The 17,784-nt window shown below is 35.5% G+C and overlaps 1 pseudogene; it reads right to left on the bottom strand.

Moving 5' to 3' along the window:
* Positions 1 to 2,218, bottom strand: part of LOC124973844 (high mobility group protein B1-like) — a 57,984-nt pseudogene extending 55,766 nt beyond the window's left edge.
* Between the last annotated feature and the right edge of the window lie 15,566 nt (positions 2,219 to 17,784).

Genomic DNA, 17,784 nt, shown 5'->3' with positions numbered 1-17,784 from the left:
TAACATCTTGTCTGTTTGGTGAACTTTATTTTCAAGATTAAATACTTTGTCTTCATTGTGTGAAGTTCTGTCTTCCAAGTGATTTAGTCTTTTGGTGATGCTTTCTATTAAGTTTTTAATTTGATTTATCTCTTATCTCATCCTTTGCTTCCCAAATTATTTTAATTATGTATATTCTGAACTCCTTTTCTGACATTTCTTTCATGTTGTCATTGGTTTCTGTTAACATAGCATCTTGGTTTGTTTGGGACACTTTCTTGCCTTATTTTTTGTTTGTTTGTTTGTTTGTGTATCTTCCCCTCTAGCAGTGTGAATATGAGGTATTGCAGTTTCCCCCCTATAATCTTATAGTGACCCTGCAGGTTTCCGATACTTCTCCTTGAAGGTGCAATCAATATTAGTAGTACACAGTACATGCAATATGTAGCGCTAAACCAAATAGCCCCTATGAAGATGTTAACAGTATCATCATAATAAACAGGGTGAATTTGATTATTATCTACAGTATAACCAGTAGGTTTGCAATGAGGTCTACAATTTCTAGTGGTCAACAAATAGGATGGGGAAGGATGTAGGATGTAACTGTTAATGGGACAGAGAGAGAAGATATAGAGGTACTAGATCATAAGAAGGGTGAAAGTGGAATTAAATGAAGTTGGTAGTTAGCATGAGAAAAATGAGGTAGAGATTCAGGAAACAAATAAAAGGAAAATAGAGTGAGAAAAATAAAGAAATAAAAACTTAAACATTTTAAGAAGAAAGAAAAAAGAAAAAATCTACAATATAACAGTTATATACTATTCAGAACTCCCAGTCTTCAGTAGCCTGATGCATGAGAGATACCTGACAATGAGCTTCCAGTCTCCAGCAGGCGTCTCAGGATGGGAGTTGCCCCACCTTATGTGGCAGCAAACAAGTTTGTAGACAGGAGCTGCAGTGTGGGCGGGCGGGTGACATCAAGCAGTGGGGCCAGTGCTTCTTTTTTTGTAATGAAGATTTTAGCTTGATTTTTTAAATTGAACAAATTACCTCCACACTTAAGGTTTTTTTTTTTTAAATGTTTTAATTTTTTTTTTTTTCTTTAAAAGGAGCAAGCTGTGTACAGGGGGTTTAAATGTTTAATAGATAAGAAAAAAGAAAAAAAAAACCTGCTCTAGAACCAAATTATTTGACGCCATCCAGCAGAGTCAATTTGGCACAGGAGACAAACGAGTAGTGTGGCTCTTGAATTCAGAACAGTTTATTGTTGATTCAGGTAACCCGGGAATGCCAGCGCTCGAGGAGAGTCGGCTTATATCCCCTCCAGGAGGTGAAGGGTAGGGCTGACGCCAATTATGTGAAGATTAGGCGAGGAGCCAGCTGTCTAATCATGGTAAAGGTCAAAACAAGCAGGCATGATCAGGAGCACTCGGGAACACCTGTGCACGCGTTGTGGGCGTGGACTTAATTGAATATGGCCAATGATAAATCACCTGGGTGTGCTTATGTTAATCAACCTCCTCACCACCGATGTTATCAAAACAACCTCTGGCTGGCTGCCAGGCACCATCTTGGTGTAGTCCGCATGGCATAGCCCCCAATTATTCACCATAATTTCCTCTTCATGTTCATCTTCCTCATCTTTCTCTTCTTCTTCATCCTCTTCATCTTCCTTATCTTCTTCCTCTTCATTCTTTTTCTTTCTTTTTCAGCCTTGACAAATCTCTTTTTTGCCATATCAGGTTTCCCTTTAGCTTGGTAGGCAGCAATATCCTTTTTGTATTTTTCCTTCAGCTTAGCAGCTTTCCTTTCATAAGGCTGCTTATCATCTGCAGCAGTGTTATTCCACATCTCTCCCAGTTTCATTGCAACATCACCAATGGATAGTCCAGGATGTTCTTGGATTTTTGAGTGATACTAAGAAAAGAACAAGAAGAAGGCCAATGGAGGTCTCTTGGGTGCATTGGAATCCTTGAATTTCTTTTTTATTTCCCCTTTAGGAGGGATATAGGTTTTCATTTCTCTTTCATAACAGGCCTGTCTACCTTTGCCATGTCTTCAAATTTTCCTTTTTGTTTATCAGACATGGTCTTCCACCTCTCTAAGGACTTCTTAGAAAACTCTGAGAAGGAGACTGAAACATCTGAGTGCTTCTTTTGGGCTCTTCCCAGCATGTTTGCACAAAGAATGCATATGATGACATTTTGCCTCTTGGCTTCTTAGAATCTCCTTTGCCCATGTTTATCTGTTTTACCTCAGTGAGGCACAGAGTCACCCAGTGCACATTTGGATCTCACTTGCCTGGATGCTGTCTCTATGGAGCTCAATGTACTGCCCACACTTAGGTTTTCCATGTGTGTCTCTTAAAATTCTTACATGTCACTTATAATAATATTCCTTACTTCAGAACATAATATGTGTGGAATTGATTTTATGTTTATTGTATTGGATTATCTAATAAGAAAATTAATGGTAACTAAATTTTCAATACACAGCAGGCATTTGTCTAAATCTTTTTATAGGCGTAATTCATTTTAACCTGTGAAAGACTCTGTAAGGTAATTGTTTTATCTTCATTTACTTTTACGTATAATAAATAGTATCAGCAAAAGAGCCTTTAACAACTTATTTAGTCTTTCTGAAGACAATGAACTTCTGTAGTTTTCCCATGTTTTGGGAGACTTTTTAATTTTAATTTTATTTTTGACAAGGTTTCTCTGTATGTTGCCCTGTTTGGTCTCAAACTCCCAATCCTGCTGCCTCAACCTCTAGACTACCTAGGATTATAGGTAAAAATCACTGTAATTACAGGTAGTAATTAATTCATTTTTAGTTATTTGCATTTTAAGATGGAATCTAAGACTACATTGCATGATATTTCATAGATTCTGATAAAAGGTATTCTCATTTCCAATGTGTTTTGACATTTAGGATCTCATTTTAAATTTCTGCATTAATCCAAAGGTCATATACATTTCAAAGTATTTAGGGTTTTGTATTTTACTATTTATTTTTGTTTCATCATTGTCCCAGAACCTGTTTTTCTTATGAATAGTACATGCTCGATTTTTATAATTTTTTTCCCTACAGACTGGACTCAGAATTTGTGAATTCAGTAGTGGTTAGGAACTTGGAAACACCATGCATCTGGTAAAAATGATTCAATCATAGGAAGATAAAAGAGATGCAACTAAGATATCCAGACTCTTGCAGTATCTATCCATTTTTTCTATTGGTTTTTGGTATCCTAGAGTATAAACTGAGACCTATAAATCCTTTCAGCAATCCACATTTAAGATAGTACTAGGTAATTGAAGCAGAATGATATGTAGAAAGAAGATGAAAATTTCAGTTAAGGCCCTCTGAATAGATTAGTTTGGATGTGTGGGAAGATTCAGAGTGTATGGGGTAGGCAGTAGAAAATATCTGGCTATGATTTTATCCTGTTTCTGTAGCAACATTGGGTAACACTTTTACCACTGAGCATGATTATTGTTCAGTATCACTGCCTAAATAAACTTATTATTTGCTTCAATATTGTTTCTCTTTCAGGATTGGAAATTATTTGGGATTGGAATAGCCAGTTCTTGGTATTACTAAAGCACAGTTTGACATGTTGGCCAGTAGTTAGAATGAGGTTGATTTTAGTTGGTCACCTCACAGAGATAAAGATAAATTTTCTCTGGAGGCAGGTAACTTGGATAGTAGTCTTCATCCTTCCATAGGAGGTATCTTCCAGGACTCTATTCTGTTGCCTGAAACCATAGGTAGACTCAAACCTTTTAGATGATATGTTTTTAATATAAATTACCTATGATAAAGTTTATTTCATAAATTTTTCATAATGAGATTAACAATAATATATTACGAAGGATCTTAGCCACTTCATTGTCTGATTTTGTATTTCACACTAAGTCAAGAACTTCCACTTTTTCACTTAAAGAAAGAACTTCGTGCATTTTTGTTGGTGTATTGAATTGCCTGGATCACTATTCTTTGTGCTTTGGTGTTATTAATTAAAATAAGGGCTATTTGAACACAAGCACTTAATACTCTTGACAGTTAATCTGATAACTGAGACAGGTATTAAGTGACTAAGGGGAAGGTAGCATATACAGCATAGACACACTGAAAGAAGGAAAATTGGTTTTCTAGGCAGGACTGAGTTGAGACAGTGTGAGATTCCTTGCACTATTCAAAACAGTTAACAATGAATAGCCTATGGAAAGAAAAAAAAACTATAAATTCTTTATGTTTGGAATTTACAATTTGATATATATATTTTTTATTGTAAACAAATGGGATACATGTTGTTTCTCTATTTGTACATGGAGTCAAGGCATACCATTTGTGTAATCATAAATTGAAATAGGGTAATGTAGTTTGATTCATTCTGTTATTTTTTTCCCTTCCCCCCACCCCTCCTACCCCTCTTTTCCCTCTATACAGTGATATTTTTGAATCATGGTTGTTTGCAGTGAAAGGCCCCAACTCCATGCCTTGAACTCTGAGTTGGGGCTAAGCCCCACTCCTGTCCTTGACGGATAAGGTCTCCAGGCAACCGCACATTCCTCGGACAAATATCTCTTAACAACCTTGGTAAGCACAGGGTCCCAGCAGTCTTGTTTGTCCTTGAGACAGTTAGCAGCACAGATACCACCCTGCTCTCAACAGCACGCCCTGCCCGGAGGCCGTTACACTGATAAGCAGGAACCATGAAGATGTCAAGCAAAAATTTGAAAAACAACCTTACCCTTTAGGTGACCTATGTGCTGGATTCAAAATAGCCAATAAGAAACCTGTTGCTTACCGTGCGCGCGAAACCTGCCCCTTCACCCTATAAAAACCCTGTGCCCCAAAGCCCGGTGTGCCAGTTCACCGAAGCTCCGGCTGAGGTTTTGCTGAGCACCCGCAGGCACCTGTGTACCAATAAACAGCCTCTTGCTTTTGCAGCCAGTGTCTTCGCGCGATCTTCCTTGGACAGGGGGACGGAGGGTCTTTCATCTGGAGGTTCCACGGAGATTTGTGTTCTTGCTGCCCCGAATCCCTGCCCGAGGAACTTCTGGAAGAACTACTGGGAGGTAAGCTGGCCAGCTCAAGCTCATTGTCGTGTTGTCATATTTCTTGAATCTCTTCATGTCTGTTTCCACGTCTCTTGAGCGCAGCGTTAGTATGATCACGTGTGGTCACTTTGTACTTTGGGCAGCCCGAGAAGGAGTTGACGGCCTCAGACTTCTCCCCTGCCACCCTGGGAGACATCCCAGGGGACCTAGTACCCGATTCTTCGGGATTTGTTTTTTGGCCGGAGGGACTTACGCTCTCCGACACCACTTGGTACTTTCGGTTTGGTACTTTCGGTTTGTGCCAAAGACGCGCAGCGTTTGTGATCTGTTGTCTTGTCTTTGTTCTCTTGTGCCTGTTCCTTAACTTCCTTTCCATTAGCGAGACTGAAATGGGGCAATCCATGGTAACCCCCCTGAGTCTCACCCTCGACCATTGGCAAGACGTCCGGAACCGTGCCAGCAACTTGTCGGTCGAGGTCAAAAAGAAGAAGTGGGTAACCCTCTGCACCTCTGAATGGCCAACCTTCAACGTAGGCTGGCCCAAAGAAGGGTCTTTGCGACTCTGTCGCATTTGAGTGACTCTCATATCTGGGCACTTTTGCACTGCATCTGAGCAGATTCTGTGCTGCATTCGGGTGACTTGTCGCATCTGGTTAACTCTTGGCCCCATTTGGGCATTGTGTTGCACCTGGGCAACTCTTTGATATAATTGGAAATTGTTTGTTTTTATTGACAAAGTACCAGCTAGCCAATTTTTGATTTAGCGTGCTACGTGTCTGTCTGTTTGTGTATTGTACTATATGGTCTTTACCCTTGCCTTCTATTAAATTCTTCATTGTGTTAATCCGATCTTAGGCTTAGGGATACTCATTGCAGGGTACTTTACAGTCCTTCTCCTTGTTCCTGAGAGATTTGTTTACTCCAATCCCCCTAGGCAGAGAGCTCAGCAGCTCCATTCCTCAAAAGTAGTAAGAAATAATGTTTTGTGATTTTCTGCATTCAAACCTAACCTGATTTCTCAACAAGGAAGAAAAAGGGTTAGAAAGTCCTGGGTGATCCTCCCTCCCCCTTGCCTGGCCTTGCTGAAGCCTGCATTGGAATGTAGGCTGCAGCGGTCTCAGCGGGAAAGGGAGGTAACCTGAAGATAAGAAAAAAAGAAAAAAAAAAGGTGTCCGTTTTAAACTTCTGGGCTGCTACACAGAACTAACTTATTCTCTAGGATTCTTGTTTTGTTTTGTTTTTCTCTAATGCTGTATTTTTGAGCTCATAATTTTGATCCTGCATACCTAGGTTAATGATTTTTTTTTCTTTTTGATCAGTTCTATTTTTATTCAACTAGAGTTTTTAAATATCTGTTACATTACAATGGAGATTCACCTATAAAGTTACAAGGCCTTTGATTTTGTGTTATTTGTATGTCGTGTTGTCTGATGTCATGTTTTGTCTGTATCAAAACTGAGCGCTCCTAAAATTAAAATTTAAAAATGAATCCAGATACTTTTAATTCATGTGATTTAAAGGTTCAATTCAAATTGGGTAAACTAATGAAAGTAAAATGTCTTTGAAAATAACTCACAAGTCTCTAGGTGGTCAAGCAAATAAAATATTGATGTTAATAAAATGTCTAATATCAATTGTTCCTAGGACTTTTCTTCAACAGGAAAGAGACAGCAAATACTGTTCAGGACACTTGTCTGCTTTCTTGGTTTTTACAGAATAAGTGAACTAGAGTTAACATGTATGGGATTACTCAAATGTGTTTGTTGGTGACATCTGATTAATTTGCAAAATTAAAATGCTCATTGTTAAATAACATCAAGTACTCTTAATTCCTCAAATTCCATGGGGTATCATACTTAAACATTATTGGTGTTTTCATAGGTTGGTAAATAAAAGGGTTTAAACTTGCTTTGTGTCATCACTAAACTAAAAGCAAGGTTACTAAGAGTTATGTCCTAACAAGTGGAATTCTATATACAAAGGGTCCCAAAAGTTTCAACTGTGTTTCAATTAGAGTACTATAAACAACAAAATATTTAATCTTATTAAAATAGAGCAATTTATCTAAATTCAGAAATTTCATAAGAGTTGTTTCAGAATGTGAACAAAAAGGGATCAACAGATAGGAAAGAGAGAATAAAAGGTTCTGGGTTTGGAAATATATTTAATAAAAAGGAAAAGAAAATGTTTCTGGGTAAGAAAGTGCCTGTGTGATGGAATACATGAGGGTCTAAGTAAGTGCTAAGAAAGTCTGTGTGTAAGTAAAGGGCAAGTTTAAACAAGTCTGTGTAACTAAGTTGGTTGTGTGTATGTGAGACAGCTAAAGCTATTAAAGGTTTTTCCTAAGGTGAAATACTAATGTGTTGATATAAACCAAAGCTTAATCTATATGGTAAAATGACAAGGATTTCTTAGAAACACTAATTTACTCTTAACTTTGTGTCTATTAGGTTTTTTTCTTTAGAACAATTAATCTTAAAAATTGGGGTTTATCCAATTATGGTTAAACAACTGTTAAGAGTATTGTACTATGTTACAGAGTCTAAATTTTTCTTTAAAGACTAAATTTGGTAAGATAAAAGTGTCAAGGTAATTGTGAAATGGTCACTAGTTGTATATTAAATGTGTTCATATTTTTCAGGTATACAAGTTTTTAAAGCAGGGAATTTATCAAGCTGTGCTATTCTCCAGATTAAACTTGTCTGTAATGGTAATCTTAAACTTATAAAGAGTAAATTTTAATTGGGGATTTATTTCTATCATTTAATGTTCTATTATAGGACCTGCTATCAATGGGGTACGTGTAAAATTTGTTACTTTTTACACTGAGATAAAGAACTTCAAATATAAATGTATTTATAAAAGTTAGAGCCTGACTTGTTTAAAGGTTAATTTTGTGAAACATGAAGGTATTTTGCCACTTTATCACACAAAAGGAGAGTTAAAAACTCTCTCAGCCTTTCTTTGATTCATGTTTTAGATACAATGTTATATTGTGTTAATTATAAAGTTTATATAGACTCAGGAAACAGTATATGTAGACTACTTAATGATATTTAAGGAAGAAGCAAAGATCAACATCAGAATTAAAACACTTAAGATTTGTAAGGAGCCACGCCTTACCTGAGATAAGGCTCTGCCTCCCACCTTACTGCATGTTAGAGTGACTCCAAAATAAGTCAGACTTCAGCTTATTTAAAGTTATAATCAAAAGATTGGTTTTTTTGTTGTAAAATTACTATGATCTCAAATAGGGAATATAATGTGGTTCTCAGTCAAAATTCAAGATAGCTATTATACAAGCAGAATATATTTTTACTCTTACTAATTTCATTTTGTAAAACTGTTACCTATTAATGTTTTGCAGAAGTAACTGCTTCAAGAACACGCAACCTAGGTAACTTCTGATAATAAGCCATCACCTAACAGATAGTGGTAACAGATACCAGAACAGATAGTGGTAACTTCCAGAACTAATGCAGACTCCAGTTAGATAAAAGGGTAAATAACTGTAAAGTTATGGACATTAAAGTTAAAGCCCAGTACTCTTACTTTATGACTGGTGAGACTGGTTTGCTGGATGATTAAGATCAAACTTAGAGATTGGAATTAAATACAGAAGGCAAGATAGACCAGTATTTGGATCTTTTGCCCTCAGTCAGCCTGAACCCAGGGAATAAGAGGAGTTCTCTAAGGAGTGCTGCAACTCTGGGTCACACAACCTCCTGATCAAAGAGATTGTTGAGACTAGAGGATGAAAAATCACTCAGTGCATCTGCTGCAGAGGAGGGTCATGGAAAAAGGGAGACATCCCTTAATGCTTCCAAAGGTAGTCACCTCATCAAGGAGATCCTGCCTAACCAATGACACTGGTGGAGCTAAGAAGCTGCCCTTAAGTTCTCTACAAGTGGCCCCTGTGGGAACTCAGCTGACTCTTTAACAAGACAGGAACCAGGTCAATTTGACCAACTTGATCTTAGACACCCAGCAAAACAGTTAAAACCAAAATATAACCATTCTTGGGCATTTAAAAGAAATAATAGTTAAATGTAACTTAAGATGTACACTTGTATTAACCCACTAGAATAAAGACTGGAAGCTACAAATGAAAGATTCTTCAGCAAATGTGCATGATAACTATCAAGAGAAACTGGCAGAGTCAGAAGATTTTAGTCAGTTTAAGGCCTGCAGACCTTCCTAAGCTACACAGGTAGACTTAATCTATGTTTGCTCGTATTATTACCTAGCCCTAAGTAACAGAAGTATAGAGCTCTCTACTAAACACAGGTTATACCAATAAAGGGATATTTTACAAAATCAGATGACTTAAGTAGCTTAACTATATTTTCTGGGGACATCTATGACATTAAGAGTTAAATGTTGTGTTTACATTCCTGATAACCTGGACAATGTTAAAGTTCCCAAATAAAGGCCTTGTCCTCTCTAGCCTTTTGCTAGGCCTAGTTATGGGAACAATTTCTCAGTTCTTCCACCTCCTGGTGAGAGATTGACTTCTGTCATTTTCATGATTCTCAGTGGCATGTTCCAGATGCTGCAACATTTACTTTGTACTAATCTCATTTCAGTACTCATTTCTTTTTGTTCTTCTATCATAGAAGCACCCACCCCCAGATGAGTTTACAGCCTGCTTTTCCCCAACCAGACTTCTACCTTGGACCCCTCAGTTGACCCGATTTCTAAAAAGGGAACTCCAAACTTCTTGCCCCACACTGCCCACTTCCAGCTTGAAGAAGTCAGATTGGTCATCGCCCATTTTCCCTACAGCAGTGAAGGAGTTCCTATAGCTAAAGGGGGGAATGAAGCCAGAATTAAGGACAGGTAGTTAGTGTAGAAATAGGGAATCGGGTCAATTCGAGGAAATGAAGCCATGAAGCCATCTGCCTTTGGAAATTGGAGACTGCCCCTGGAAGAATGGAATGTCAAGGATCTCCGGAGCCCATTGATTAACAAATTTACCTGCCTTTATCAAGGACTGCAAGCAAGGAGATGCTAATTAATGCCCCCTGGGCCCTTACCTGCCTGAATCACCTTGGCCCTCCGCCTGCCCATGGTTTCTCACTTAATGCAAAACCAGGCCTAGTCACATAGGCAGAAAGGAGAGAGAGGTAAGGGGGGAGAGAACTGAAGAACAAAAGAGACTTTAACCTATAAAAGATGTAGGGTGCGCTCACTTCTTGGGACTTTTAGAATATCAGCCATGGCCCCCTTCTCCCTGCTGGGAGAAGTCTGTATTATTCCCTTTAAACAATCCAGACTATGGTCCTTACTCAACAGTACCAAATGATTAAGCAAACTGATAACCGAGGCAGGATGGACAAATGGATATAGGATTCTATCCATGATAAAGAAAAAGGGGGGAATGAAAGGCCCCAACTCCATGCCTTGAACCCTGAGTCGGGGCTAAGTCCCTGCTCCCGTCCTTGACGGATAAGGTCTCCAGGCAACCACACATTCCTCGGACAAATATCTCTTAACAACCTTGGTAAGCACAGGGTCCCAGCAGTCCTGTTTGTCCTTGAGACAGTTAGCAGCACAGATACCACCCTGCTCTCAACAGCACGCCCTGCCCGGAGGCCGTTACACTGATAAGCAGGAACCATGAAGATGTCAAGCAAAAATTTGAAAAACAACCTTACCCTTTAGGTGACCTATGTGCTGGATTCAAAATAGCCAATAAGAAACCTGTTGCTTACCACGCGCACGAAACCTGCCCCTTCACCCTATAAAAACCCTGTGCCCCAAAGCCCAGTGTGCCAGTTCACCGAAGCTCCAGCTGAGGTTTTGCTGAGCACCCGCAGGCGCCTGTGTACCAATAAACAGCCTCTTGCTTTTGCAGCCAGTGTCTTCATGCGATCTTCCTTGGACAGGGGGACGGAGGGTCTTTCAGCAGGTAACTGAAACCAGAGAAAGTGAAACCATAGATAAGGAGGACTGCTGTAACTAAAGTCAACAAAATAAGTGTTTTTAAGGACACTATTTTTCTTGACAGTTATTCTTTATGGCATACTTTCTGCAATATTCTTAGAATTAATAAAAAATCTTTTAAATGCTCTTTTGAAATAAATAACTTTTTAAATATATTGTAGAACAAAATCAAAGAGTGCTTTTTTCTACTAGGACTATTTATTGAGTAGCAATTAATTTATAAGAAAACTAACACTCTGGATTGAACAAGTAGAAAATATACAGGTCTTTGGTCACACAGTATATAGAAGATAAGTCTTTACTCACTAATGGCACATTCACAAAATAATTCACATCAAATAATCAGAGCTTTCTATGTACTTACAAAACATCTCCTGCTGAGTGTCGTGGTTCACACCTGTAATTTTAGTGACTCAAATCTAAGGCAGGAGAATCAGAAGTTCTAGGCCAGTCCCAGCAACTTATCAGTAAGGTGGAAAAGGTTCCAATCCCCAGAACCTAATGATAACAATAATGGAAATTCTACCTTGCGTGGAAGACACAGCCTCAGATGAATCCCAATCAGCCACAGCCTTTTAAAATGCCTTAACCTCGATTGCGAGCAACACCTTGAGGACTGCCATCTGCTTCTAGCCCATAAAACATAATAAGCTCATGGATAATCACTCTCTTAAGTTATTTTCATAAGGCTCCACCTTAGCAGACTGAGGAGGAGATTTTTGAAGCAGTATACTGCTAGTTATTTCTTTGAAAGTGTATTATAGAATGATGTGCTAGATAAATGATTACTAATAGCTCTACACAGTAAATGCTGAATCAATTTGCTATTGAATGACATATCAAAGTAAGATGAGAAGAGTATTCAAGAGGAGACTAGAAATTTACTCCGTGTTGTTTTAACTTACAATGTAACAGGAACTCAGTACACTTTAACATTTAATAAAATAATGATCAAAAGTAGAAGGCGAAAATTTTGTCGAGAATTTTACATGAAGAAAAATCATAATACTTTAGGTAATACAAATTTTCACAGATTAAATTTTATTATGAAAAATAAATACTTGGGGATATTTTGGTAGTGTGTATTCACAATGATTTTTTATCACTGTATTGTGGGTTTTGTAAATATTTTTTCCTTTTTAATCAGAAAGAAAAACTATAGAAGAGCTGCAGAGTAATTTATAATTAATACTATGTGTATTATTGTGATTATTTAAAGACAACTTGATGTCCTTAAATATCTTGTGTTTATTATTGGACATTTTATTCATGAAAGCAAATTTGAAATTTAAGTATATTATTTTTCTTCATGTAGCATTAAAATACTAATTAAGTAAAATATCACTGAGATCATTGGAATAACGTATCATTATTATAGTGCAATGCAAGGTTTTATCATCCTAATAAGACTATAATACTCTATATAATGTGGCAAAAGCAAGATTTACAAAAAGACTTTACAATTTCAATTTTAGTACAAGTTCCACTGACTTAATTGTTTTCCCCAGGCAGAAGGTAAATTTTTTGACATTTAAAGAATTCTCCTAGCAACGTGTTTTCAAATGCATTGTGCTCTGTCAGTTATGATTATTCCAGTTCGTTAGATACTGTCTGGAAACAAAAGGAACAGAGCAAAAACACTCCCTACTGATACATTATTTTGGGAGGATTGGCATTATACAATTAGCAAATGTTATTAAATGCCTTTAAGTATCATTAGTAAAGAAGAATGGAAAACTGTTTAATGGTTACCCCTCTCTGTGCTTCAAATGGATTGATAGTGCATGAAACCATTTAAAGATATAAAATACAAGAAGACAGGCAAGACCATCTGTTTTATAAATTCATTATCCCATACATTTTATTTTGCATAATTTTTCATTAAAAAACAATTCATTGAACTAATGTGGGATTCATAAAAGGAGGTGAAATGTGTACACATACCTCTAAATAAAAATTTAACTTTAATAACATCTTGGCAATATTTATGTAAGTTAAAATTCATAACTTTTATTTCATGTTAAAATGTTGTCATTATAAAATCTGATTTATAATATATAATAATTTATTACTATACAAATGATAGTGTGCTATTGTTAAATAATCTTTTCTGTATCCATGAAAAGACAGGTTTGCACAAATATGGAAATTTTGCCTGAAAATTGCCATGTATATAATATTTAGACTATATCCCACTTTTAACATTTAATATTAAGGATTAAATAAGTTGAAAATAATTATTTTTATTTGCAAAGAAATATTCTCTTGACTCTAGATTGGAACTTCTGTAGATTGTCTTCTGACGTATATATACTGAGAAAGATGTAAAATTGAAACTTGAGCTACAATCTTGAAACCTTAAATCTCCTAAGCAACAGACAGGTTATAAAGCTGGTTAGCTTAGGATCTCCAGGAAATTAAGAAAATATACTGCATAATTCAATTGTCCAGAAAGAATATTGTAATTTATGAAATAAAAATGTTTTAGTTATCAAAACCTAACCAGCATCTTCTGGAAGTATTAAAATATTTTTAAAGAGCATGCCAACAAATAGCAACAACAAATTAACAAAGTACTATTTTGCCTGAATCTGTTTATTTATGTTGAGTATTTCAGCAACATATAAAGAAATTTTATGAGTAAATATCAACTTTTTATAAATATTTTAAATAAAAATGAACATGAAAGAGAAAGAGTGTATGAAGCACATTCATCATCCATATGACCCTGTTGAATTTAGTTACAATAATAAGTATAAGGTTCTATCTGCAAACATCATGAAAGCAGTCTCAGAATCTGTCTGAAAGTTAATTAAAAAAATTATAACTGAAAAATAATATATATGGCCCTAATGTATTCCAAACATATGGGATTTATTTATTACATGAATTTTAAACCATTTATCATGTTTTCCACTACAGTTGCAGATCTGGAGGGGCAAAAATGATCCATAAAAACATAAATTTCCTTACCTACTGTTGATAATAATTAACTTCCCTGATGGCAAGGAATGATACAATGACTGTTCTTATGACAGACATCTACTGCCACTCTCTTTTTTAGTGCAAGACACTAGCAGTTTTACCCAACACTGATTTACACCATCAGTACAATGTCTACCAATATAAAAGGCAAACAGAGTCTTGGAAGTGTCATGGTAATGACTTTCAGTTTGCAAACCCCTGAAATAACAGAATGTTCTAAAGTCTATGGAACACATTTTGTGAACCATTTATCTAAAAGACAATATACTACTTAGTGCAGTAAGTGCAAAGTGTATATTACTTATAAAATGGCTTATTATTTGGGGGAAATATTCTATATTTATCTTCATTTTCAGATCCATAGAGAGTTTAAGTAGATCAGTGATTAAGCATATAAATTTTTGTGATTAGTGTGCTATGCTGAGACTAACCCATGTAGATGATACTTTATAAAACTAACAATTTATAGTAATTTAAACCCCAAATAATGCATCCTCATTGTTTCCATATCTTAGAACATACATAGCAGTTATGGTGTATTCCTAGGTGTTTTAGAGCATGCAGTACAGAAGCCAAATCTAGGTCATCTGGGTCACAATTCTCCTGTTTTTGTATCCTTGTGAAGTTCCCTGCAGTAACTTGTAGGTTTTCTCTTAAAATAGTGAATTTAATGTTAATAATTATTTCAAAGACTTGTGAAAAATAGATGGAAAGCAAATATAATATCACATAAGTACAGTGAACATTAAATATTATGATTAACATATAGAAATTTAAAATGGATCATAGTTTTAGGGTGTGAGTTTTTGGGAAACAAAGTAAAAATTATTGGAGTTTCAAATATTCACTTTCAATACATTTAGAGTGAGTACTTTTAGAAGATAGAGGACTCGAGAAATTAAATGAATATTTTATTTTATTTTATATTTTGTGATGCTGGGGATTGAACCCAGGATTAAGCTACATACGTAGCCCAAGAAATTAAATAAATATTGATGAACAGGAAAAAATTCATTTGTTTTTAAACTTCTAAAGTTTTTGAATGTAGTTGATGACTTCTAAGAAATACTCTGAGTGGTCATATAGTTTATATATCTTATGCAATTTATTTTCACTTTAAGACACAATTTGGCAATTTATCTTTCATAGCTAATTGACTAGAAAGAGAAGCAAGTTTAATGGAATAATAATACATGTTCAATTAAGTTAGTAACCTCTTAGAACAATGGGGGATGTGTGGAGCACAACTAATGTTTAATGGAAACAGAATCCTCACCACAAAACATTTTATTTACTTCTTACTTTCTTATATATCTGTGTACTTGTTGTTCCCCAGAAGCATTTACAGTGTTTTTGTGCCAAAAAAAAAAAATGCTAAAGGAGTGCTTTACCACTGAGCTACATCCCCAGTTCTTTTATTTTTTTATTTTTTAATTAAATTATAAGACACGTTCTCACATATTTGCTGAGACTGATCTCAACCTTGAGATTCTCCTGCCTCAGTTTGATGTGATTATAGATGTGCATGACCTTGCCTGGCTTTTAAAGGGATTTTAATGGATACATAACATATGAAAAACTATAAATTAAGTTAAGGTAATCAAAAGCATAGCAAAACAAAGACAAAAAAAGTATTGTCAGTTTTTACACTTGTAATAAATGGTCCAAGAAAGGACACATTGCTAGATTACCACGTGGGCTATTCCTGACTGGAACTAAGTGTGCTAAGCCCTGTCCATGGAGCCAGCAGGACAGACTCCTAACACATCTCTAATTTAACTGAATGCTCAGATAATTAAGAACCACTGCTCACTCTTAGCATCTGGGAGACAATTAGATGTGGATTGATGAAAAGATAGCATATTAGCACAAAAAACATAAGAAAGCATAGACTATAATATGTATAATCAGAAAAATGAGAAATTATACTCCATTTGTATATGATCTATCAAAATGTATAAATGCATTCTGCTGTTGTGTACAACTGAATAGAACAAATAAAAAAATTAAAAAGAAAGTAGCTTGGAGGAGAGAGGTAGTATAGGAAACCAAACTATATACTTAAAAGAAATATGTGACATTGGAGTAATATAATTAAAATCAAAGAAACTCCTAACTCTGAAAATCCTCTGCAAAGGGAGAAATGATATTAGTATTGAATAAACATCCAATTAGAATCTGATGCATATTACACGTGATCAGAAAAGATACTGCAAAGGCAGAAATTGTACCCTTTTATATATTCAAGCACATACACAGCCCAGGACATGCTTGCAAGAAAAAGATGGACAACAACAATTGTCATACAATTGTTCATCTCAAATTCACTTCACATTTGGAGTGACCATATTTGTTAACCAATTGACTTTAGCCAAAGGGAAAAAAATCACTCATCTATTTATGGCAACTTAAATATAGTTTTGCAACTTGGAGGGAAACAGTCATAGAAGTTAGGCTTCAACATTCCAGAAACTGGGAAATAAGGGTGCTATATTCCTTGATGGCAGCATTCCAGAAGAAGGATTCTCAAGAGCTTGAGAATGACACACTTACCGATAATTCTAGAAGAGGCTTATATCGTATAAACTATACTATTCAAAGATACAGAGATAGAAGTTAAAATCACAAATTTTCTTAAGGTAAATGCTCTTAGCAAAGGAAAGGATGGGAGACTTATCTTTTATTCTTATCAGATGCATTTAGCCTTTTATTTTTAATTTGTATTTTTTTCTTACAATAGGGAATATTGTTTTGAGTTATTTGATTTAAAGTTCACAGAGTTAGATATTAGTAAATGTTTCTTTACTACACCTAATGATAGTAATTGATAAAGGTAGTTTGAGGATTGACTGTGATACTACTACATTTTCAAATTATCCATTGGGGATTTCAAGGCACCTGATGCTGGTGACCCCATGGAATCTGACACATATTGATCCTCTAAGTTGCCCTTAGTGATATTTTTCTATCAGCTTATTTTTTCTCTAGAAATTGGATGATGTTTATTATCCTTTGTCTTTAATTTGAAATGTTTTACCCTACCAGCAAAAGCAGAAGTCAGAATTCTATACCTATCCCAAGTGGCACTGTTATCTTAATTAGTTCTCCCAATGACAATTGGTTGCTTAAGTTTAATTTGAAACAGACATCTGAATTTTTTTTTAAATTAATTCAGAACCTGTATTTTTGTTAATATAAAAGGCATATGAACAATATGGTACTATAATAAGGTGAAAATTAAATTAAAAATATACACTGACCCTTTTAAAGTTTTACAGGTTTTTTATGACTTACAAAGAACCTACTATCAAAGTGATACTGGAGTCATGGATGGAAAAATTATAATTGGAGGAAAAGCAGTGACTGTTGAGTTTTGCTAAAGATAGATAATATTTATGATTCAGTTAATTTAATAACCCCAAGAAAAGCAATATGCTATTAATGAATGTAGATAACAGTAAATACTGCCAAAATTACAATGAATCCTATAATGTAAAATACCTTAACTTTTAGTTGCTGACAGCCTACATCAGAAATTTTCTTCTTTCTTTTCTTTTTGGTACTAGGGATTGAACATTGAACCCAGAGGCACTTTACCACTGAGCCACTTTCCTGGCCTTTTTAAAAGTTTTTAAATTTGTATGTATGTATATATTTATTTATTTTACAGGGTCTTTCAAAATTCCTGAGGCTGGCCGCAAACTTGGAATCCTCCTGCCTCAGTCTCTCCAGTTGCGGAAATGATCCACCACCATGCCCAGTTTAGAAATTATATTCGTAATTGAAATAATATTTTTTTATTTTAAAGTTG

The sequence above is a fragment of the Sciurus carolinensis genome, unplaced genomic scaffold (assembly GCF_902686445.1).
Source record: "Sciurus carolinensis unplaced genomic scaffold, mSciCar1.2, whole genome shotgun sequence".
In the NCBI taxonomy this organism is placed as follows: Eukaryota; Metazoa; Chordata; class Mammalia; order Rodentia; family Sciuridae; genus Sciurus; species Sciurus carolinensis.
This window is presented reverse-complemented; position numbering and strand designations above follow the sequence as displayed.